Source organism: Sus scrofa, chromosome 17, assembly GCF_054392235.1.
Source record: "Sus scrofa isolate SSC_HxYL_T2T_F1_AM1 chromosome 17, Sscrofa_HxYL_maternal_Yorkshire_Landrace_v2.0, whole genome shotgun sequence".
Taxonomy (NCBI): Eukaryota; Metazoa; Chordata; class Mammalia; order Artiodactyla; family Suidae; genus Sus; species Sus scrofa.
In genome coordinates this window covers 51,602,664-51,628,201 of record NC_139399.1, presented here as the reverse complement: position 1 = coordinate 51,628,201, position 25,538 = coordinate 51,602,664, and the positions used below count along the sequence as shown (strand labels likewise).

The 25,538-nt window shown below is 40.5% G+C and overlaps 1 protein-coding gene across 8 annotated transcripts in view; it reads left to right on the top strand.

The window, feature by feature from the left end:
- The window catches only part of ZHX3 (zinc fingers and homeoboxes 3), a 119,319-nt gene that overhangs the window by 32,050 nt on the left and 61,731 nt on the right, over positions 1-25,538 (top strand). For 6 of the 8 annotated variants that reach the window (XR_014831737.1, XR_014831735.1, XR_014831736.1 and 3 more), the window contains exon 2: positions 15,012-15,131. The exons of the other annotated variants lie outside the window; for them this stretch is intronic. The gene's annotated coding sequence lies outside the window, so the exon portion shown is untranslated. The remainder of the gene's footprint in view (positions 1-15,011; positions 15,132-25,538) is intronic. 8 annotated transcript variants of the gene reach the window in all.

Below are 25,538 nucleotides of genomic sequence, written 5' to 3'. Positions count from 1 at the left end.
GTGGGTTAAGAACCCGACTAGTATACATGAGGATGCGGGTTTGATCCCTGGCCTCACTCAGTGGGTTAAGGATATGACATTGCTGCAAGCCGCAGCATAGGTCACGGATGCGGATCTGATGTGGCGTTGCTGTGGCCGTGGCCGAGGCCTAGGCCTGCAGCTGCAGCTACAATTTGACCCCTAGCCTGGGAATTTCCATATGCTGCAGGTGTAGCCCTGAAAGGAAAAAGGAAAAAAAAATTTTTTTTTCTTTCACAACTGTAGAAATTGCTTCATTTGTGTTTTAGCATCGTATTATAGATGAGAAGTCTGGGGCGAATCCACTTTTCCTTTTGTCATGGTAAGCACCCCTGACACCTTACCCCACCTTAGATCGCCAGGGTCTCTTTACTTTTGCAATTAAAACGTTTCACCAATTTGTATTTAGGGGTTTCTTTTTGCAGTGTTGTTATAAACCATTGGCAGATCCTTTTACCCTAGTACTCAGTTCCTTCTTCATCTCAGAGAAATTGGGTCCTGTTCTTTCTTTGGTAATTTACCCCCCTCCATCATCTCCCTTTTGAAAAATTAGATATTTATTGTCTATATATATAGGATCATCTAGATTTGTTCTCTTTCCCTCCCCCTCCCAAGTATTTCTTACTCCTTGTTTTGGGGGAATTTATCAGTTCAGTCTTCCAGATCACTGCTCTTATCTTTGGTCATGCTCCTTTTGCTCTTCAGGGATTTGCTAATGAAGGATTTAAAAAGTAATTTTGTTTGTGGTTTTGGTTTTTTACCCTTCACTAGTAACTTTTAGTATTGCTTCCCCCTTCCCACTTTAGTATCTTTATAGATCTTTGAAATGGTATCTTCATAGATTTTTCAGAGAATGCTAAGATTACTTTGTTTCCTTTGTTAATTAACCCTGTTTCCTGTGGGCTTGGTTCCTCTATTCAATTTGGTGCCCCCTTTCAATATGTTGTGTTTTTTTTTTTTTAAGTGTTTTATTCTTAGTTGGTTTGTTCACATTTCTAAATAAAGACCAGAGGTTTTCAGTCCTAAGGGTGCATTAAATTATCTGGAGAGCATTTAAGTACAAATGCCTAGCTCCTTGTTCCCTCTATAAATGCTAATTTAATTGGATTAAGGTGGATAGGCAATTGATATTTTCATTTTTTTGATTAAGGTATAATTGGCATGTAACATTATGTTTCAGAAGTTTCAGGTGTACAATAGGATGGTTTGATATGTGTAGACATTGTGAAATGATCACTAAAAGAAGTCTGGTTAATATTCATTGTCATACTTTGTTACTCTAGTGATTAGGACTTTTAAGATTACTCTCTTAGCAACTTTAAAAAATGTGCAATACAGTATTAACAATAATGACTATGCTGTACATATCTATCTTGTAAGTACATTAGTGACTAGTTTATTTGCAACTGGAAGTTTGTATCTTTTGACCTCCTTCACCAGTTTCACCCTCCTGCCTCTGGCAACCACCAGTCTGGCTTCTATTTCTATGAGCTTGGTGTTTGTTGTTGTTGTTTAGATTCCACATATAAGTGAGATCATGTGGTATTTGTCTTTCTTTGATTTATTTCACTTAGCATGATCCCTTCAAGTTTCATCCATATTGTCACGAATGGCAAAATTTCACTCTTTTTTAGTGATTGAATAATGTTCTGTTACGTAAATATACACATTCTCTTTATCCATTCATCCATAGACTGGCACATAGGTGGTTCCCTCAGTGTTCTATATAATGGGGAATGGATATATCTTTTCGAGCTATGTTTTCATTTTCTTGGGATAAGTATCCAGAAGTGGAATTGCTGGATCATATGGTAGTTCTATTTTTAGTTTCTTGAGGAATGTCCGTACTGTTTTCCATAGTGACTGTACCAGTGTACATTCCCACCAGCATACAGGGTTTCCTTTTCTCCACACTCTCACCAATTCTTGTTATTTCTTGTCTTTTTGATAATAAACATTCTAATGGGTGTGGAATGATATCTCGTTGTGATTTTGATTTGCATCTCCCTGATGTCTGTGATGTTGAGCATCTTTTCATGTACCTATTGGCCATCTGTATGTCAACTGATATTTGTTTAAAAGCTCCCCGTATGGTTCCGATGTGCTGTCTGGGTTGAGACCCTTGGTTGTATGATCAGAGCAGTGACTGTACTGAGTCCTCTCAGCACAACTGAGAATTATGCTTTCAGGAGTAAATTCAGAATACAGGAGCCCTGTTTCCTGCTAAGGGCCGGGATATCCTTCCAGGGTTCTGGGTGAGTGTGTGTCATGTGGGTCTTCTCATTTGCAGTGGTATTTCTTCACTTTCAGGTCCTGGCACTTAGGTGGGTGGTCTGACACCCACTGCTTTCACCCCGTGACTTTATTATGAAGAGCTGTTCTCACAGCTTAGCTTTTCTGAGAACAATGGAGGATGTACTGTTTCATAGGCCTTAATTATTCCCTTGGCCTTCTTCCGTTTCCATATCCAGTTCCCACTATTTCTTTTCTTTTCTTTTTTTTTTTTTTTTTTTTTGCTTTTTAGGGCTGCATCTGTGACATATGGAGGTTCCCAGGCTGGTGGTTGAATTGAAGCTACAGCTGCTGACCTACACTGCAGCTCACGGCAATGTCAGATCCTTAACCCACTGAGTGAGGCCAGGGATTGAACTCACAACCTCATGGTTCCTAGTCGGATTCATTTCTGCTGTGCCATGACAGGAACTCTCAGTTTCCACTATTTCTGAATTTGGTTTTGTTTCCCACCACACATTTTAAAAAGTTTTTTTGTTTCCCTACACACATTTTTAAAAGTCTCTTCTTTTGCTTGATGCAAGTCCCTGTACATGGTTAGCCCTGCCTTGTTCAGTTCTGATGGCTATTTTTGGGGGGCCCAGAATTCCTTGCTTTTCTCCTAATGGCATATTTCCTATTTATCCTGTGCTGCTGTGAACTTATTCTTACTTTTATATTTTTATAATATATATTCTTACTGTTATAACAAATAATTAACTAGTCTTTTATAGTGACATTTTAAGGGAGGAGAGAATTACTTCTAATACTCTGGTATTTGTCATACCAGAAGTCCCAACACTTTTTGGTTACCTCTGAAAAGTGTCAGATATCCAAAGAATTTAGCATATTGTTCATAGAAGAGGAGCTATAGTCAGTTTAAACAAATGAAAAATGATTCAATCCATTAGTGAAAACTGCTGTAATATACTGGAGTTCCTGTCATGGTACAGGGAAAATGAGTCTGACCAGGAACCATGAGGTTGGGGGTTCAATCCCTGGCCTTGCTCAGTGGATTAAGGATCCGGTGTTGCTGTGAGCTCTGGTGGAGGCTGGCAGCTGTAGCTCCGATTAGACCCCTAGCCTGGGAACTTCCATATGCCATGGGTGCAGCCCTAAAAAAATAAAAAAAATAAATAAAGTTGTAAGTTACCCTTCGCACATATTAAATTAGCAAAGTGCATTTTAGGGGTGTGTGTGGTGGGTGGTGTGCTAGGGAGCTAATGAGGAATGGGGAGTGTGTGTAGGTGAGAGAGACAGAGAAAGAATTTAATGGCAGCAAGGGTGTAAAAGTACAGATATCCTTCTATATTGCTTGTGGCATGCAAATTGATACAACTCTCAATGCACTTTGGCAATATGGGTCTTTTTAAAAGTTCATACTCTTTGACCCAGGGATTAAAATATTGGCAGTCTATCCCAAGGAAATAATCATAGGTTAAGACAATAATTTACATACAGATTTGTTTATTTCCATGTTATCAAGTAAAAAAAAAAAAAAAAAGCAAAGGTACATGTTCAGGTGTCTGGCACTGAGCAGTTATTGAATTATGGTATATTTATGCAGCTGACAAAATTCTACAGACAAAATGAAGCTAACAAAAATAAATGTTTAGGAAGACTTTAATGACATAGGGAAAATGCTCATGTAGTTTATAGTGATACTAAGTGAAAAAAAATATACTCTGAAACAGACTTACCCGGAATATCAATTCTATAAGAAAAACAAATATACAAAGAAAAGTGAAAATTTATGGTAGTGATTGTTTTTATGATTTGCCTCATGTGAGTTTCCCCCCCATGGTCTTATAATCTTCTTTGTTTTCCACATTTCAGCAGTAAGTATATTGTAATCAGGAAAAATAATATTATTTTTTGAAATTGACAAGCTGTCTCACAGAGAAATAAGAATGGCCAATAATCACATGAAGCTAGTTTCAGCAGTAACAAAAAAATGCAAAGAATACTCAATGTCATGGAAAGTGTTTGTTACATATATTAATGTAAAAAAATAGTGACAATATGTATACTATGATCCCAATTTCGTTAAAATTGTGTGTATTAAAATGTTGACAGTACTTTGAATTGTGACTTTTAATTTTCTTCTTTATGCTTATGACTGGGATTATGTGAGTTTTTTCCCCCTATAGTCTTTTGTATTTTCCAGTTTTCCTATGTTGAATGTGTATTGCTCTTACCATCAGGGGAAATTTTTTTCATACATTAAAAAATATCAAATTGGTCTTTCCATCCTCTGTACTATACTTTATGCTCTGAAAACATGCTTAAAATATTTAACTTGGATATTAGAGTAAGAGAAATTTGAGGTAATCCTTTACATAATTCAGTTCTAAGAATGAAATGAATACATTGATATAAATTTCATGTTACTTTAAATAGATTTATCTTTGTCTATAGGTGTATATTTGAGAAATTTGAATATCTTGCCTCTTAGAATGGTAACCACATAGGTGCAATATGATGGAAAACTGTCTTTTTGCTATTTCTTTTTTTCTTTTTAGGGCCAAATCTGCGTGCGGCATACAGAAGTCCCAAGCTAGGGGTCAAATTGGAGCTATAGCTGCCAGTGTACGCCACAGCCACAGCACCCCCAGATCTGAGCCATATCTGTAGCCTACATCACAGCTCATGGCAATGCTGGATCCTTAACCCACTGAGTGAGCCAAGGATGGAACCTGCATCCTCATGGATACTAGTTCGGTTCTTAACCCACTGAGCCACAACAGGAACTCCTCTTTTTTCTATTTTTAATAAAGACTTTTGAATTTTTCATTTCTAAAAATTGAGATATAACTTACATACAGCAAAATGTGCAGATTTTAACTGTATAGTTTAGAAAGATTGACCAAATGTTTATACTCATGTAAATACCACCTCAACAATGCATGGAACATTTTCGTCACTCCAGAAAATTTCCCTCATGCTCCCTTCTTGTCAGTCTTCACACTGGAAGGTAAGTTCTATTCTGATTTTTACCACCATACGTTAATTTTGGTTCTTCTAGAACTCCATATAAATAGAATCATATAGTACATTCCCTTTTATGTCTAGCTTCTTTTGCTCAACATGATTTTGAGATTTTTCTGTGTTATATGTATCAGAAACATTTTTTTAATTGCTAAGTAGTATTCTATTGTATGAACATCACCGTTTGTTTATCCATTCTCATATTGACAGATGTGTAGGATGTGTCCCATTTGGACTATTTTAAAATCAGGGATGCTATTTGTATAACTGAACCATAACCCCCTGCTTCTTTTTTTTTTTTTTTTTTTTTTTTTTGCTATTTCTTGGGCCGCTCCCGCGGCATATGGGGGTTCCCAGGCTAGGGGTCCAATCGGAGCTGTAGCCACCGGCCTACGCCAGAGCCACAGCAACGCAGGATCCGAGCCGTGTCTGCAACCTACACCACAGCTCACGGCAACGCCGGATCGTTAACGCAGTGAGCAAGGGCAGGGACCGAACCCGCAACCTCATGGTTCCTAGTCGGATTCGTTAACCACTGTGCCACGACGGGAACTCCCCTTGCTTCTTTTTTTTAGATGAGCAGTGCTTGCAAATCAGGACTTGTTTCTAGGAGCTTGTAACTAAGACCACCACAGAGAAATCAGGGAGTTCCCACTGTGGCTTAGTGGTAACGAGCCTGACTAGTATCCATGAGGATGCAGGTTCAGTCCCTGGCCTTGCTTAGTGGATTAAGGATCCAGTGTTGCCATAAGCTGTGGTGTAGGTCACCGATGTGGCTCAGATCCCGCGTTGCTGTGGCTGTGGCGTAGACTGGCAGTTGCAGCTCTGATTCGACCCCTAGCCTGGGCATTTTCATATGCTGCGGGTGTGGCCCTAAAACGCAAAAAAAAAAAAAAAAAAAAGGGAACAAAGAAATCAGAGAACAAAACTATCTCTGGCCTGCCAAGACCAGGGCAGATGCCTCAGGAATTTAGCCAGCTGCTGTGCACAGAATGGCAGGCCTGCAAATTAACGAAAGCTCTCTTTACAGAAAGAAAAAGAAAAAGCTAAGCAGTGACAGAACTCAGGGCACCCAATTGGGGACCAAGAGAGCCATTGCTGCATTAGATCCAAATCACAGCAGTTGTTTGAGGTTGCTCCAGATACTGAGTGTCAACTGCCCCAAGAGATGGGGAGGGACACCCCCTTACCCCAGCCGGCCCCGTAGCAAGTGTTGCCTGAGTACCCATCTGGGCTCCCTTCTGCTGGTGCTTCTGGAGCAAGGGAGCCGGGATGACCTGAAGCCCTTGCTCTGCGGTCCCTGACTGCTCTTCCAATAGAGCTGCATAAAAAAACCACAGCCTGGAGTTCCCGTCGTGGCTCAGTGGTTAACGAATATGACTAAAAACCATGAGGTTGCGGGTTCAATCCCTGGCCTCACTCAGTGGGTTAAGGATATGGCGTTGCTGTGAGCTGTGGTGTATGTAGGTCGCAGATGTGGCTCGGATCCTGTGTTGCTGTGGCTCTGGCATAGGCTGGCGGCTACAGCTCCGATTAGATCCCTAGCCTGGGAACCTCCATATGCCGAGGGTGCGGCCTTGGAAAAAGACAAAAACAAACAAACAAAAAAACCCCACAGCCTCTTGGGGCATGTGCTTTGATACTAGACCGAAGTGGCTGTCACACATTCAGGTATTCAGCATTCTTCTTTTTTTTTCTTTTTAGGGCCACATCTGCAGCATATGGAAGTTCCCAGGTCAGACGTCCAATCTGAGCTGCATCTGCGACCTACACCACAGCTCATGGCAACGCCGGATGCCCAACCCACTGAGCAAGGCCAGGGATCGAACCTGCAACTTCATGGGTTCTAGTTGGGTTCGTAACCCACTGAGCCACAATGGGAACTCCCGGTATTCAGCATTCTTAAACAAGAGCAGAAACTACAAATTCTGGGTCTGAGAAGCCCAGGATGTCTCTCTGTGACAGAAGAAGGCACAAGCACCCTCTTCCCTCTTTTCATTCCTTAGAGCTCATTCCTATCTGTCCTACCACCAGCCAAGCACAATATGGCCTTTATTCCATTTCCTCAGGCACTGACCCTTTATCCCACCTTTCCCCCAAATCTCAACAGAGTTCAGATTAACCGAGTGCAGATAGAACTGACGAGTATGGAGGAGGTGTAGTTATTCAGTGGGTAGAAAGTGCTCTTAGAGGATGGGAGATGGTGTGGGCCCTGAAGACAGGACCCTCGTTAAGCAGTGGCAGGACCAAAGGAGAGTGTGCCCTCTCCACCTGCCACATCATAAGGGCTTTCCAGTTCTAGAAGAATTTGTGGCAATACTTGTGCCAGGAGAGTGAATCTACCATGGGTGTTATACTGACCATCTTTGCTGATAACTGTACCAAAAGGATCCCTGACCCTCAGCAGTGGCAGCAAGAAAGCTGTCTATTCCATGTACCCTTTAGGTCAGCTTTCCCCTCCCCGGACTGTTTTTGTGTGTTACCTCACTGCGTCAGGTTCTGACCTGCTCATCCCGCCCCTGTTTCTTGCCCAGGTCTATTTTTTTCCTTGTTTCTTTATTTTTTGCCCTCTTCAGTTTAACCTTTCTGGTTAAAATCTAAAATAAACCAAACAAACATCAGACCTTCTAACTTTGCATTAGATGACATCCCTGCCAAGGCGCTGACCCTGAGCACCTGCCAGAAGATATTTTTATTGCCTTTGGTTTCATTATAGATTGCAAACTACATGAAATTGGATTTCTTTTTCTCAGGATTTGGTTGCTAGTTGTTTATTCCAACACCAGATGGTATTTTCTGATTGAAGTTATTTATAAACAGTTTGATTCTCAAAGTCTTTTTTGATGTTACTGGATTACGTTGGGCCATGAGTCCAGTGTGACCTGTATGTGGAGAGGAGGTATAGACCGAAGCTTTGAAAAGCTGACACCAAACATGGGAACTGAAGCAATCACTGCCTCTCAGGCTAATATTCTATTGGTTTTAAGATGACTTTTACTTTTGGGGACCTATAATTTTCTTGAGATTGCTAGTCTTAGGAAAAACCAGTTATTTTCCCTGGGTTACTATATCGTCTCAAGTTCTAATTTTGATGTAAGTGCAAAGAATGGATTGTGTCCAGTCCAAGTTACAGTTATAACTTCAAACAATCGTCTTCTCATAGTCGTTAGCAAACATTTTTTAGAGGAAAGACTTTTAAGGACTTCCTTCTCTCCCTTCCAATTATAGTTGATACAGTAAGCTCTAACTCACCAAATGTGTTTGAGTACAATCTGGTACAACAGCTGATGTTTTGTAATCAGTTTTTTTTTTTTTTTTGTGGGGGGCGGATTTGAACTATATGAAGGAAAGTTCATGATCTCATTCTGTGAAGTCAGTTTACTCTTATCAATGGACATGTAAGATTCATGTGTCAGTTCCTCTCCTAGGAACTAAAGATGATGAAAATTAACTATAAATCAAGGAAATGAAAAGCCTTGAGTTCTGACCTTTTTTTTTTTTTTAATAAACAAAAGCAAACAGTGAGACCCTGAATAATTGACATTCCATCTCTGAATATGAATGTTGGGGTCTCCACAGCAAATATAAGCTTTGTATTTGTGACTACTCCAGGGTGTACTTAGTAGATTACCTAGAGATACAGGCAACTAAAGGAAGTTATGGCAATTCCTTAGCAAAGACGTTTTAAGGTAACTTAAAATTATTTCATAGGATATCTTTCCCATGTCCATGAATAGAAAGACTTGATATAAAAATGGTGTGATCTACCTGGTGTGATCTACATATTTAGTGCAAAATCCTGGCAGCCTTTTTTGCATAAATGGATATTTTTTTTTTGCCTCATATTTGAAGGGTTTATTTCTTTTTTGCTCTGGGATATGGATATGTGCACGCACATTTTAATGAATACTCTTTGTGCACAAAAATGACAGTATCTGCATAAAAGCACATACAGTTTTGATAAAATTACTGCCACAATGAAATCCACGTTTATTTCCTCCCTTCCAACTTTTAAAATTTAACTCTTTTTTTCATTTATTTATACATATATTTTTTTCTACTGTACAGCATGATGACCCAGTTACACATACATGTGTACATTCTTTTTCCTCACATTATGCGTTCCATCGTAAGTGACGAGACAGAGTTCCCAGTGCTACACAGCAGGATCCCATTGCTGATCCCATCCTGAAGGCAACATTCTGCATGTATTTACCCCAAACTCCCAGTCCCTCCCACTCCCTCCTTCTCCCCCTTGGCAGCCAAAAGTCTATTCTCCAAGTCCATGATTTTCTTTGTGGAAGGGTTCCTTTGTGCCATATATTAGATTCCAGATATAAGTGATATCATATGGTATTTGACTTTCTCTTTCTGACTGACTTCACTCAGGATGAGAGTCTCTAGTTCCATCCATGTTGCTGCAAATGGCATTGTTTTGTTCTTTTTTATGGCTGAGTAGTATTCCATTATGTATATATACCACATCTTTCTAATCCAATCATCTATCAGTGGAGATTTGGGTTGATTCCATGTCTTGGCTATTGTGAATAGTGCTGCAAAGAACTTGCAGGTGCATGTGTCTTTTTTAAGGAGAGTTTTGTCTGGATATATGCCCAAGAGTGGGATTGCTGGGTCATACAGTAGTTCTATGTATAGTTTTCTACATACTATTCTCCATACTGTTCTCCATAGTGGTTGTACCAGCTTATATTCCCACCAGCAGTGCAGGAGGGTTCCCTTTTCTCCACACCCCTTCCAGCATTTATTATTTGTGGACTTATTAATGATGGCCATTCTGACTGGTGTGAGGTGGTATCTCATGGTAATTTTGATTTGCACAGAAATGGATCTTGTTGATCTTAACAACAAGAAAGATACAGTTGGATGACTCCTGCTTTCCAATTTTAAAAAAGCTAAATTATTGTGGTACTGTCATAAAGATGGACAACATAAGCCAATGGAATGGATTCAAAGTTCAGTGATAAACCCGCACAGCTATAGTCAGTTGATTTTTTTTTTTCTTTTTAGGGCCACACTGTTGCATATGGAAGTTCCTGGACTGGAATAGGAACAGAGCTGCATTCTGCAGCCTATGCCATGGCTTGTGGCATTGCTGGATCCTTAAACCCACTGAGTAAGACCAGGGATCAAACCTGCATCCTCATGGATACTAGTCAGGTTCTTAACCTGCTGAACCCCAACAAAACTTCTTTAGTCAATTGATTTCTGACAAGGGTACCAAGTCCATTAAATGGGAGAAAGGACAATCTCTTCAACAGATGTTACTGGGACAACTAGATATCCATGTGCAAAAGAATGAAGTTAGATTCCAACCTCACACCATATACTAATATTAACTCAAAAAGAATTTAAAAAAAAGAAGAATAAAAAGGAGTTCTTGTCGTGGCACAGCAGAAACAAATCCGACTAGGAACCATGAGGTTGTGTGTTCGATCCCTGGCCTTGCTCAGTGGATAAGGATCCAGCGTTGCCGTGAGCTGGGTGTAGGTTGCAGATACAGCTCGGATTCTGCCTTGCTGTGGCTCTGGCGTAGGCTGGCAGCTGTAGCTTCAATTGGACCCCTAGCCTGGGAACCTCCATATGCTGCAGGTGCGGCCCTAAAAAGCAAAAAAAAAAAAAAAAAAAAAAAAAGAATCAAAGACCTAATTGTAAGAGCCAAAACTCTTTGAAGAAAACATAAAGATACATCTTCATGACCTTGGATTTGGTAATAGGTTCTTAGAAATTATACAATGTCATGAGCAACAAAAGAGAAAATATATACATAGACTTTATCAAAATGTACAACTTTTGTGCATCAAAGGATATTATTAAGAACATGGAAAGAATCTACAGAATGGGAGAAAATATGCAATTTTGATAATGGCCTAGTATCCACAATATATTAAAAAAATGCAGCTCAATAGCAAAAAGACAAATAGCCCAGTTAAAATATGGGCAAAGACTTCATTGAACATTTATCCAAAGAAAATGTACAAATGGCCAACAATCATGTGAAAAGAGGTTCAACAACAGTGGTCATTAAGAAATGCAAACCAAAACCATAATGAGATACTACTTCACACCCACAGGGATGGCTATTATTTGAAAGCACACCAAACAGAAAATATGAAGTGCTGGTAAGGATGTTGCAACCCATGTGCTTTGCCAGTGAGAATGTAAAATGGTGTGAGCACTGTGGAAAACAGTTTAGCAGTTCCTCAGAAAGTTACGTATGGAATTACTGTATGACCCAGAAATTCTCCTTCTGGGTATATACCCCAAGTAATTGAAGACCGCTATTAAAACAAGTACTTGTACACAAATGTTTATAGCAGCACTATTCATAGTAGCCAAAAGGTAGAAACAACCCAAATATCCATCAGTGGATGAATGGGTGAATAAGATGTGCTATATCCACACAATGGAGTATTTTTAGCCATAAAAAAGAATAAAGTTCTGATGCACGCTACAGTGTAGAAGCACCTGAAAACATCATGCTAAGTGAAAGGAGGCAGATGCGGAAATCCCAAATTGTGTGATTGCATTTATATGAAATATCCAGAATAGATCAATTCATGGAGACAGAAAGCTTATTAGTGGTCACCTGAGGCTGGAGCATGGGGAATGGTAGTGACTGCTTAATGAGTATGAGTTTTCATTTTGGATGACTAAATGTTTTGGAACTAGATAGAGGTGATGGTTGTACAACATTGTGAATACACTAAATACCACTGAATTGTACACTTTAAAATGGTTAATTTTATGTTATGTGAAATTTACCTCAAATTTTTAAAATTACATCATACGGTTTTTGTGATCTCATAAATAACTGTGGCTTTGCTGTCATAGTTACCTTGTGACTGTTGGAACCTATGTGCTTTATTTATAGCATTAGTACATTGGGACGTTCTTTCCAGCTGTGGACAAGAAGACTCGAAGACAGGTGATCCCATGTGGGTTTCTCCCTAGAAAAACAATTAAGGAATAGTTTTGCTTTTTAATTTTCACTTGTGGAAGCTGGTAAAACTACCTTGAGTGGGCCCTTTGTAGTTTTAAAATGTGATCTGGATCTCTTTTTTAATTTGAAAAAGCATGTTTAAAATAACTTATTTGGAGATGGAACAGCTTTTGGTTTTATGAAAATTAGGAGTAATTTTTAAAGAATGTAAGATAATACAGATAGAATTACAGTAAGGGAGTTCCCATCGTGGCTTAGCAGAAACAAATCTGACTAGTATCCATGAGGACACAGGTTCAATCCCTGACTTTGCTCAGAGGGTTAAGGATCTAGTGTTGCCGTGAGCTGTGGTATAGGTAGCAGACATGGCTCGGATCTAGCGTTGCTGTGGCTGTGGTATAGGCCAGTAGCTACAGCTCCAATTCGACCCCTAGCCTGGGAACCTCCGTATGTCTCAGGTGCAGCCCTAAAAAGACCCTCCCCCCAAAAAAAAGAATTACAGTAAGATTTTTCTGATGCTTTCCTATGTTGCACTGCTAGAGAATTTTTTTAACACTTTCAAAAACTATCACAAGTGCTTTTTATTGTCAGTGGATTTGGCGTTAGGAATAAGAAATTTCTGCTTTCAGATCAAGCATACCTTATGCAGAAACTGAAAACCTGGAGTTCTCGTCGTGGTGCAGCAGAAACAAATCCGACTAGGAACCATGAGGTCGTGGGTTCGACCCCGGCCTCACTCAGTGGGTTAAGGATCTGACATTGCTATGAGCTGTGGGGTAGGTCACAGACAAGGCTAGGATCTGGAGTTGCTGTGGCTGTGGCATAGGCTAGTGGCTGTAGCTCCCATTAGACCTCTAGCCTGGGAATCTACACATGCTGTGGGAGCAGCCCTAAAAAAAAACCCAAAAAAACTAAAAACCTCATTTTCTTCTTCTAATGTTATACATATTTTGTTTTTTGAAGGAGGGTCTTTAGGTTAGATTCTGACAAAAGATCTGAGCTTGAGGAGAGCGTCTTGCTCAAAAGTAGAAGTGCTTTGCCTGTGGTCACGAAGCTTTCCTTTGTGATTGGAGTGGATGCTTCTGCCCTTATGTTGTGTGTGGACTTGTCTTTCTAGCAGATGTTATTTATGCTTATGTTTTGTTGTCTTGCACACTCCCACCTGATTCCTCTTATGACCCAAAACATGCCATCCAGGCTAAGAGTTTGTAGACATGAAACAAAGCAAAGTGGTTCGTAGTGGATTGGATGGTGCCATTAACATCAGGTCCCAATCAACTGAACTAGAGAGTAGAAGAATAAATGCTTTGCTTGTGTCAGGGATTGCATTTTTAAAGTTAGAAGGGATCTGGTAAGCATGACGAGATACCTGGGATAAATGTAATGAAGCAGTAGGTATGTGTAAGTATTTAGCTGAAAATCATGATGGCTGCTGCTTTCCATAAAATTAGGCAGAGTTCCTTTTTGTGATGTTCATTGAATAATTTTTTTAATTAAGAAAAGGCCAGGTTTTTTTTTTAAGTTGTGGAGAATTTAATGTTTTTAATAAATTATTAACTAGAACAGTTTTCCAACAAGAGCGAGTTTGACATTGAGCTACTATACCATGAGGGCAGCAGAAGAAAGAAAAATAAGTGGACAACAGCTTCCTGCAGGACCATGTGTGCCCAGGACCCCCACCTGTGAACAGTGGCATATAGCAGGTTTCCTGACACAGTTTTCTTAACCTTTCTGTGCCTTAGTTTTCTCTTCTGGGCAATTAGAATAATAGAATCTCCCTCATAAAGTTGTTATAAAGATGGAGTTAATTTATTTAAAGCCCTTAGGACAGTGCCTGACACAGAGTGAAAGCTTGGTGGGAGTATGTTAAAGATGAAAGAAGGAAGGTAAAAGATCTAGGAGCTTCTCTGGAGAGGGGTGGTTTTTGGAGGGGCACCCTGTAATCCTAACTCTCTCTAGTGTACCCAGCACCATCAAAGTTCTGACTCCCTCTGGGGCAGTCGCTTAGGGCCATTTTACTGTGAATGGGCGTCTTCACCCCAAAAAAATGCTTCGGGAAAGAAAGAGCCCCAAAGCCGTGGTTTTTCAGCTGCTTCCCAAGTAATCACACAAAGCATTTTTGGTGGTCTGTTGAAAACATAATAGTTACTGTCTCATTCATTTGCGAAGAGTTAACTGTGTGCCCATCCTTGGAACTGGGTAGAATGAGCCATAAGGGCAAGGGTCAGAGACAAAGATGAAGATAATGTAGCTCCTTGGCCTGGACCTCACAGTTCAGACCACTTTTCGTGCTTCTAGAATCCATGTCAGGAAACCCCCAGGGCTTTGAATCGAAGAGCATCAGAAAATAGCACATCCTTGATGATGTGCATCCTTGAAATTTTAAGGCCACATGTCAGTTAATTTTATCATTTCTGCTAAGCATCTTAAACTTAGCTAGGGGAGAGAGATGGAAACTCATTGATGAAAGACTATTCAAAATACAGATTTTAATGAATCATTTTGTCCTGATATATTATCAGAGATGATCATTTGCTTTTTTTTCCTTTTTTGTATTTTTCAGTTTTTACTAGCATTTTAAATCATTTTAAACTGCTAGTGTGTATTTTAATGACCTTTTTACTCTCGCCACCTGCTTATTTTTTCCCTGTTTGTGTAAAGTTCTGGTGAAAATGAAATAGGAAAGGAGATTGATGAAATTGGATAACTCAGCTTTCTAGAATATATTTTACCTCTTTTCTCGTGAAGTGAGGATTTGCTGCTTCTTTTATAGGACTGGATTGCAGCTGCAGAAGCAACAGCAAGTGAACCTTTAAAGATGCACATGGGGCTGCATAAAGAGAAGAGAGAAACTGGAGAGACCAAGGAAGTGAGGACAAAGTATATTTCCTGGGTAAATAGTGCGCTTCTGGATTTTAAGTCTCTTGCTATATCAGTTACCATCACTTTGTCATGCCTCAATCTTTATAGCCATATTTAGTCTTTGTACTGCTGTTAAACATTATTTTCTCCTTCCTTGGTTTTTACTGCTGAGCTCTTTGATCAAATATTTCTTTTTTGGATTAATCTAAACTATATTAAATATACAGTATGTGATTTGTGAGGTCGCTTTTTGGGAGGCAAGTTATTCAACCTTTTTTATTTTTTATTTTTCTTATAGTTGATTTACAATGTTGTGCCAATTTCTGCTGTACAGCAAAGTGACTCAGTTATATAGTCACTTTGTATATATCCCAGGAGATTGGTTATAGTTCCCTGTGCTGTAGAGTAGGACGTTATTGTTTATCCATTCTAAATGTGATAGTTTGCATCTACTAACTCCAAACTCCCAGTCCATCCCACTGTCTTCCCCCTCCCCGCCGTCAGCCACAAGTCTGTTCTCTATGTCCATGAGTCTGTTTCTATTTTGTACATAGGTTCATTTGTGCCGTTATTTTAGATTCCACGTGTAAGTGGTATCATACAGTATTTGTCTTTCTCTTTTTGCCTTAACTTCACTGAGTATGATAATCTCTAAGTCCATCCATGTTGCTGCAAATGGCATTATTTTGTTCTTTATTGTGACTGAGTAGTATTCCTTGTGTGTATCTACTACATCTTCTTAATCCATTCATCCGTTGATGGGCCTTTAGGTTGTTCTATGTCTTGGTTATTGCGAATAGTGCTGCTGTGAACGTAGGAGTGCATGTATTTTTTTGACTTACAGTTTTGTCCAGATATATGGCCAGGAGTGGGATTGTTGGATCAGATGGTAATTCTACTTTTGGTTTTCTGAGGAACCTCTGTACTATTTTCCATAGTGGTTGTATCTTAGGTTGACCATTGGGTATCATAAAAATAGAGTCATTTGTTGTGTCTCTCTGATGTGCAGGCTTAGTTCAAGGTCAGCTTTTAATCTGAGTGCAAAACATATACTTCTGCTTTATTAAATGACCAACTTAAAAAACTAGAACACTAGTTTGAATGCCAGTTATCCAAGCCAAGTTCTCAGGGCCCAAGATGAATGGTACTGCCCCCTGGAATTTTTCAGTGTTAAATAAACTTAATACTAAAGACAAAGCCAACTGGCAAATAATCAGTGTAAATAGACATAGCCTCTCTTGATGAAATAGATGTGCTCTTATAAAATTATATACTCATATGTGTATTATTTGGGAACTCTATTTATCCTCTTACTGAGCCATTCACAAACTTAGACTTTGAGGGGTTTTGTTGTTATTGTTAAAGTTTTTTAAATTAAAGAAATCTGTTATATTATCTGTCATTATAAAGTTAAGAACTGGAGTTTCTTCTGTGGTGCAACAGGATCGGCAGTGTCTCTGGAGCACTGGGGTGCACATTGGCTCCCCAGCCCGGCATAGTGTGCTAAGGATCTGGCGTTGCTGCAGCTGCAGCGTAGGTTGCAACTGTGTCTTGGATCTGATCCTTGCCCAGGAACTCTATATGCCATGGGACGGCCAAAAAAGAAACAAAAAAGTTAAGATTCTTTTTTTTTTGTCTTTTTAGGGCTGCTCCCACGGCATATGGAGGTTCCCAGGCTAGGAGTCCAATCGGAGCTACAGCTTCTAGCCGACACCACAGCTGCAGCAACATGGGATCTGAGCAAAGTTTGTGACCTACACCTCAGCTCATGGTAACACTGGATCCTTAACCCACTGAGCAAGGCCAGGGGTCAAACCTGCAACCTCATGGAACTTTCTGGGAAGAAAGGGGGGTAAATAGTGTCAGAGTCATTGACGGTGTATAGTGGAAGTTCTGTGCACAGCAGCCTGATGTAGACAGCTCCATGGTAACATCAGTCCCTCTCCACAAGCCTGGGCTCCAGCGCATGGCAATTTCCCTACAGGTGTCACTTGGGAACTTCCTGCCTTATGGTGGATAGCAGCAGGGCTACTATTGGATAGAAGATTTATTCCAGTTTTCTCATTCTTTAACTTTGAGTTGAAAGATGGAGTGAAAGATTGTGTATCAATCTTCTAAACTGAAAATGGCATAAGACAAGTTTATTACAGGTGAACTTATACACGTATTTTCTAGTGCTCACCTTCTCACCAACTCTGCTGTCATACTGGTCTTTCTGTTCTTTGCTCAGTCCTGAAATAGTCTCCCAAATAGCCACGTGACTCCTGCCCTCCTCCTTCACGTCTCTGCTGTGGGGGCAAAGTTAATGCAAAGGGCAAAGCCAGGTTGGACTAGGCAGGAATTTTCTGTAACGTCAGTCTCTGCACCCACTCTCTGGACACACTAAGCTGTCTTGCCTGAGACCAGCTCATCTCCTTTCTCCCACTCCACTCCTTCTCCGTATCTAGTATGGTTTTGTTTATTTTACATATCATACTTTTCCTCTTATACCTTTAGCATCTTTTAAAATTAACTATGTCTCATTTCTTCCTTGTATACTGTTGACATAGTATACATTTGGTTTTAAATAGATTCTCTCAGAAGGGTTTAAAAGTATACTTTTATCGTTATAGTATATTAAAATTAAGGATATTGGAGTTGGAGTTTAAAATGGATTTTTGATATCTGATAACATGACACAATTTAAAATTTTAACCTATTCCTAGATTAGGAGTAACACTGTTATTTTCTTTAAAATTTTTTAACATGAATTTTACGTAAGCTTCATTTATAGTTTCTTCTTTTCATTTTCTTTAGCCAGTTTTAGATCGGGTTAATAGAATAAAGTAGATAACCTATATCTTGACCTATTTTAGGCACGTTTTCTATAATGTGAGTTGTTTGTTTTTGGAGAGTTTGAAATGTTCCACTAACAAACCATCAGAGACTAGTTGCTTTGGGGAGATGTGGTTATTTATTCTTATAGATGTTGGTCTAGTTAAGTATTTTATTTTTTGCCAGCATTAAAATTTTACATTTTTGGGAGTTCCCGTCGTGGCACAGTGGTTAACGAATCCGACTGGGAACCATGAGGTTGCGGGTTCGGTCACTGCCCTTGCTCAGTGGGTTAACGATCCGGCGTTGCCGTGAGCTGTGGTGTAGGTTGCAGACGCGGCTCTGGCGTAGGCCGGTGGCTACAGCTCCGATTCAACCCCTAGCCTGGGAATCTCCATATGCCGCGGGAGCGGCCCAAGAAATAGCAACAACAACAACAAAAAAGACAAAAGACAAAGAAAAAAAAAATTTTACGTTTTTAATGGAAAACCCATCTATTTTGTTTTATTCAAAGTTATTAACACATATGTAATAGTTCCCTATGATTTTATTGCTTCTTTTATATTTTCGGTTTCATGCCTTTCCTCTTTTTTTTTTTTTTTTTTTTTGTAACTGAATTTACTAGTAGTACCACTGTTAGTCTTTTCACAAAGAGAGTCAAGGATCTGGAGTTGTCACTGCTGTGGCTCGGGTAGCTTTTGTGGGGCAGGTTCGATCCCTGGCTTAGAAACTTCCACATGCTGTGAATGCAGCCAAAAAAGGTACAGAAGGAGGTAGGGAAAAGTCATTTTCTTCCTCGCTCCTTATCCTTAAGCAGTAAACCCCCCTCTCATAAGCAGCACCTCCTGCCAGTTTCTTACGGGTCCTTCCAAAGCATTTTGGTTCTTGGTTTCAAAATATCTAGTTCTTTTTTAAGAAAAGTTCATCTCAGTGTTTTTTAGTTGCTTCTCAAGGTTATTAATTGCATTTTAAAGTTTTTATTTTTGTTTTGACGGTACTTAAAGCAACGGTTGTCGTCCTCTATTCTTTTTTTTCCATAGTCTATAAATTTCTTGTGCAGTGATTTTGTTATATTTTCTAATTTATTATTATTATTTCAGAGCTTATCTTTTGTAAGCTTATCTTTTATAAGAGTATTGTTGGGTTTTGTCTTCTGTTGAACCAGACTTGATTCTAAAACTTATATATGTGAATTTAGCCTCTTTAATTTGTGATTGCTTTTGCACGTATTATGTTTTATACATGTACTTTAGATCCTTTTTTTAAAAATTTTTTTTATTTAGGGCAACACCTGTGGCATATGGAAGTTGATCCCAGGCTAGGGGTCAAATTGGAGATGCAGCTGCCACAGCCATAGCAACACCTGATCTAAGTTGCATCTGCTACCTACACGGTAGCTTGAGGCAACACTGGATCCTTAATGCACTGAGCAAGGCCAGGGATTGAACCTGCATCCTCATAGATACTAGTTGAATTCTTAACCTGCTGAGAACTCCTCTACATATAATTTGTATCTTAATTTTCGTATTGCCTAGTTGCCCCTTTTCTATTCTACTTTCTGTTTTATGGAATGTTCTTTTCTTCTTTTTAACCTTAAAACAAAATTTAAAGGTGAGCAATTCTCTTAGTGCTAAAAATAACATTTGTTCCTATATTTATTTACTATCAGCAAAGCAAAAACAGGAACTTTCCTTTCTTCCATATAAGGAGACTCAGTTCTCCCTGTTTTTCCATCTCCTCTTCCTACTCCTCATCTACCCTCATTATTTTTACTCTTCAATTTTACATTTGTTCTATGAGGTGCACTAATTCTTCTTGGGCTTCAGTCTGGTATTTTGCTATTCTTGATTAAGTTAGTTAACAACCACCCTCGCTCTGAGCTGACAGACACTGTGCTAGGCAAGGAGATACAAAGATAAAGGCAATTCCAGGAGTTCCCATGTGGCTCAGCAGAAATGAATCTGACTAGTATCCATGAGGATACAGGTTCGATCCTTGGCCTCGCTCAGTGGGTTAAGGATCTGGCATTGCTATGAGCTGTGGTGTAGGTTGCAGACGCGGCTCAGATCTGGTGTTGTGGTGGCTATGATGTAGGCTGGCAGCTGCAGCTCCCATTTGACCCCTAGCCTGAGAACCTATATGCCACGGGTGTGGCCCTAGAAAACAAAAACTAAAACAAACAAACAAAGACAAAAGCTGTTCTGACCTTGTCTTCAAGGTCCCTTTCTGGATGCGGAGGTGGCATGCATGCAAACCAATAGTGGCAAAAGGTGTGATGTATGTCAGGTGTCCCGGAGACACAGGGAGGGAGGGCATATGTTTGGTGAGTCAGTACAGGCACCTTGGGAGCTGAGTGTTACTGTGCCCATAGGGCTTTGGGGAATAGGGGACAAGGTTAATGGGCGAAAGCCTGAAGGTACCCAGATGGCAGGAGATGAGACTGGACCAAGGGGTGTTGTGGTCAGATTGCGAAGCACCTCAAATACCAGACCAACAAGTTTCAGTTTGTATCCTGTGGCTGTACCTCTAAGGGGGGTGGGGTACGATGTTCAAGTTTGTTTTTAGGAAGGTAACTCTGTTCAGTGAAGCATGGACTGCAGGGTAAAGTCAGGTAAGCAGCTGTGGCAGTCATCCAGGTAAGAGATGATGAGAACTTGAACAAGGTAACAGAGTGGTGATGGAGAAGATGAGGTGTTTTGAAGCAAAATCTAAAAATACTTGTGCCTGACACAAGTGAGACTGGAATTAGAAGACTGGATTTAGAGGGTTGTCTTGTTTGTTGTTTGTTAGTTTGTCTGTCTTAGGGAAGGTAATAATAGATGCTGGAAATATTGACTAAGTTATATCGTGGGGTAAAGATTGTGGAAGGGGGTGCAGCGATTAATTTGGAGAGAGAGCATTTTTAGATGCTTTGAATTTAAGAAACCGTCAAGTGATCTAGGAACATATACCTAGGAGCAATTGGAAATATGCATCAGAACTTCAGCTGAGACGTAGGGGCCAGAGATAAAGGTTGTAGAGATGTACTTGCTCCAAGGAAGTGGTCAAAGCCATGAATAAAGTTCACCCAGGTAGAGCATGTAGCCAGAAAAAAGGGTTTAGGTTGGCCTCTTGGCCAAGGCCAGTCTTTATGTGCAGGAAATCAAAATGTACTGAGCACTGTAATACATGTCCAGCATGGAGTGGTGGGAGCTCTTTCAGATGGCTGACTTTATCTTCTTAACAGCCCTGTGTATGGAAATTATTACTCCCCTCCTTTCCGGGCCAGGAAACTAAGGCCCTCAAGGCGTTGTTACTAAGCTAGTAAGTGGGATCGCACACCAGGCCTGGGTGCCAAGCCAATGCTGGAAGAAGAGATGGGGAGAATCAGGCAAGAGTGGTGTGGAAGAGACGATCTCCTGCAAGGGCAGCGGCCCTTAGTGGCCATTCGCTCAGAAGTCCAGTAGAACAGGAGAGGCTTAGCCACTGGTGTGCTCAGTGAGAAAACTGATAGTGGTCCCACTATGCTCTGTCCACCGAGTCAGCTCACACAGGAGCCAGAGGAGCGGAGGAAATGCAGACAGCACTGTGGACTGCCACTCTTGGAGACATCTTGGTGGTGGGGGGTGACAAGGGCACCTGGCTGGGGGGGTTGACAATCATTTTGTTTGTTTATGACAGCATGAAGTATTCTGATTCACTCATCTTTTTTCCTTCGAGGTCTCCTGTCTTAAATGGCCTTGTCTCTGAGCTTCTGTTACTTAAAAAAAAAACAACCAAGTAACTCTGCCGGCCTTCCTTTCTCATAACCTGCTTGTTTGACATGTTTACTCGGAGTCCTTTTCTACACATTGTTTTCAGATGTTTCCAGGCTGTTGTCTTAGTAACTGGCTTTGGTTGCTAATTATGTATGAATTCCTGAGAGCCCCTTCTTGTTTCTTCTTTTCATTCTGGAAGTGGTTTTCTTCTGTCATTTGAATCTTTTGTTCAATTCAGTTTTCTCCAGAACTTGAACTCATGGGCTGTGTCTCTCTTCCAGACAATAACTTGTTCTTGCACTCTCTGATGACAGGAGAGCGTTAGTGCTAAGAGTGTGAGCCCTGAACTGGGCTTGCCTGGGGTCAAATCCTGGCTCTGCCAACTACTAGCTGAGTGATCTCGAGCAAGTTCCTTTGTGAAACTGCTTCGTGTCTCATTTTCCTCATCTGAAAATTGGAGACAATAATAATACCTCCTGGCAAGGGCTGTGGTGAGAGTTAAAAGAACTAGTGCATATAAAGTGCTTAGAATGGACAGTGTATAATGCTAGTCGTGTGTTCCACCATTTTCAGCTGTTCTTGTTGTTATTATTCTGAGGGGAAGCAGCGGGAGAGGTGACCTTTTCCTGATTGTTGTTTGAACCGCAAAAATCAGCGATAAATTTACAGACTCTTGGAGCCTCACCTGATAAACTATAAGTAGACACATCCTGGGAACCAGGTAGCATTCCTTCAGGTTGTTAAAGCGTTTAGCAGGGAACAAACACTTTGAACAGTGGTCTGGATGAGGCACCTAGAGTCGCAGATGTCCCCTGTGTGGCCTCATCTTCCCCATGGCAGCATTTAGCTGACTTCCCTTAAATACAGGCCATAAAGTTCTTACTTGTACCTTACTGAATAGTTCTCCCTCAAAAGCGTTATTTAATTTTGTGTGTCCCCTCAGCAAAGACAAATGCTGGTCAAATCACACAAAATTAAGTCACTTTCCTTAAGTCCATGGTGGGGCTGGGACTTAATTAAAATCCCATGGTGGCATTTGCATCGTGGCTCAGTGGGTTAAGAACCCAACTGGTATCCATGAGGATTCGGGTTTGATCCCTGGCCTCACTCAGTGTTTTAAAGATCAGGCATCCACACAAGCTGTGGTGTAGGTCACAGATGCGGCTTGGATCTGTCTGTGTGGCCCTAAAAAGAAGAAGAAGAAAAAAAGCCCATGCTATCTGACTCCGTGGTATTAAAAGAAGGAAAAGTGTTCACTAATACGTACATTAAACTGTCTGTAGGGCCATCTTAGTTTAGGCTGCTCTAACAAAATAGGGGGGGGCTTATAAACAGCAGATATTTATTTCTCCCTGTTCTGGAGGCTGGACATTGCGATCGAGGTGGCAGCGTGGTTGGGTTCTGGTGAGGGCCCTCCTCTGGGTTGTGCATGACCTTGTTGTTGTTGTGTCCTCATATGGTCGACAGAGGTGAGAGAGCTTGCTTGGGCCTCTTTTTAGGAGGGCACTAATCCCACTCCTGAGGGTTGCCCTGCGACAACCCGATTATCTCCCAAAGGCCCCACATCCTAGTACCATCACATTGGAGGTTAGAATTTTACCATGAATTTGGAGGTGAGGGAGGACACGAACCTTCAGTTCGTAGTAAGTATCATTCTCTAAAGCTGTGATTATGAACGCTCCATATCTTTTGACAATGGAGATGTGCTATTTTTACAAGAAAAATCTCATTGAACTAACAAGAAAGTAATAACAAAGTGCTTACATGACAGACATAGGGAATGAGGGAGCCAGTGACCCTTTAAGAACCTGTTGCCAGAATTTGCATGGTCTCAAATATTTATTTACTAGGCAAGAAAAGATAGAAAGATAGTGACTTTACATTGGAGAAACCGCCTTAGCCAAGTGGTCATGGTCAGCAGCAGCAGTGGTAAGACAGCCTGAACCCCATGTGTGATAAGATGCGCCAAGAAGAATACACCCCCATTTCTGTGGTATTTCTGCCCAAAATGCAGAACCTCAGTGTAATCATGAGAGGACATCAGGTGAACCCAAATCAAGGGACATTCAACCAAATAACTGATTAATACTCTTGAAAAGTGTCAAGGACATGAATAATAAGACCCAGGAACTGTCGCAGACCATGGGAAACTAAGAGATAATGAAGAAACGCCATGGGGATCCTGGATAGGATTCTGGGACAGAAAAGGACATTAGTAGGAAAAAAAACGTGTGCAGTTGGAATAAGATCTTCATTTTAGTTACTGGTATTGTGCTGATGTTGACGCCCTGGTTCTGTTCGGTTTCTGTGGTTATATAAGATTAGGGGAAGCTGGGTCAGGGATATAGGGAAACTGTTCTATTTTTGCAACTTTTCTATGAGTCTAAAATTAGCTCAAAATTTAAAATTTAAAAGTTTTCTCCCTATCTCATTTTTCCTTTTTTTAAAATGATTTTTATTTTTTCCTTCATAGCTGGTTTACAGTGTTCTGTCAAGTCATTTTTCTTTTAAGTAAAAAGCCAACATGGAATAGAGAAACTGTTTGGTCCTGGATAGAAACTGGCTTCAGAATAGGAAAGAAAGCATAGAGTTAAGTCCCCTTCTCTGAGTGGGTACATGCTAATGGTGACCTTCTACAGTGTTGCCTCTAGGCTCATCCCAAATATGTTGAATTTCCTAGACTTTTCTAAAGGGTGTAGTGGTAAAAAGCTATGCTGATGGGAGATTTTTCTTAAAATTTTATGAGGCTAAGTTGATAGAAAATTAGACAATGCAAGAAACTGCACTTAAGGAAAAAGGAAAAAAAAATCTAAACCATGCGTGGATATCACTTAGTACCCTGGGGTTCTCTGAGGATAGTGCTCAGTGTTTGCTGCTGAGGCCTAAATGCCTGAAAACTGGTACATGTCCAGGCAGAGACGACCAGACCCACGTGATCCTCTGGAGACATATGGAGATGAAAGTCCCTCTTCCGTCATTAGAGAGGCCAAATTAAAGCCCTATAAACAGAAAAATCTTAAAAGCAAGGGGTTTATGACATGTTCGAATGAAGAGTGTTGCAAAGGGACAACAGATTGGGAGTCTGCATGGAGCCTGGGAAAGATTTGGAGGGTTGGGCTCGGTCTGAGTACATCTTGCTCTGTCCACAGGAGACAAGATGCCACGTTGGCCTGAGGCAGACATTCTGGTTGCTTCAAAGCTGGGCTTGCTTCATACATATGTAGGTTGAAAACCTTAGAAGGGCTAAATTTGTTCCTCAGGCAGTGACCTGATTGGGGATTCTGTTTCCCAGATGCCTTGATGTTAGGAAAGACAATTGGGTACATTTCAGGAGCAGTGGGGCTCCTGGAAAGCTATAGCCCCTCTGAAATGGGGTAGGGGTGGGATCTAGTGTGTCTCCATTGAGTTTGGTTGGTATTAAGCCACTTCTGCCCCACCTAATTAAGAATTTAATAATCTCAGTAAACTGAAAAACCCCATCCTATTTCTGAACTTACAAAGCTGGGGACTAGATCATTTACTTATTCAGTCAGTAAATACTTTGTGAGCACCCATTACAGGCCAAGCACTGTATCGAGCCCTGAGAGCACAGCAGGGAGCAAGGCAGTCATGCTTCTCATAGAGCCAGCTGACCAGATTGTTCCTCTGAGCCTGAACCAGCCACACTCAGAGGTGCCTCCACTAAAAGGGCGTAGTTTTTACACCAAGATAAAAGTTTGCCCATATATAATCCTAGAATTTTTAAACCTTGTTATGCGTAGTTTATGTTAAGTATGAAGTGAAAGGTATTTTTCATGTATGTGTCATATATTTGATTTACATGATTTGGAAACAGCATTTGGTGCCTTTAATCATAACACCTTCCCCCTCCCCTGGCCACTCCCCTC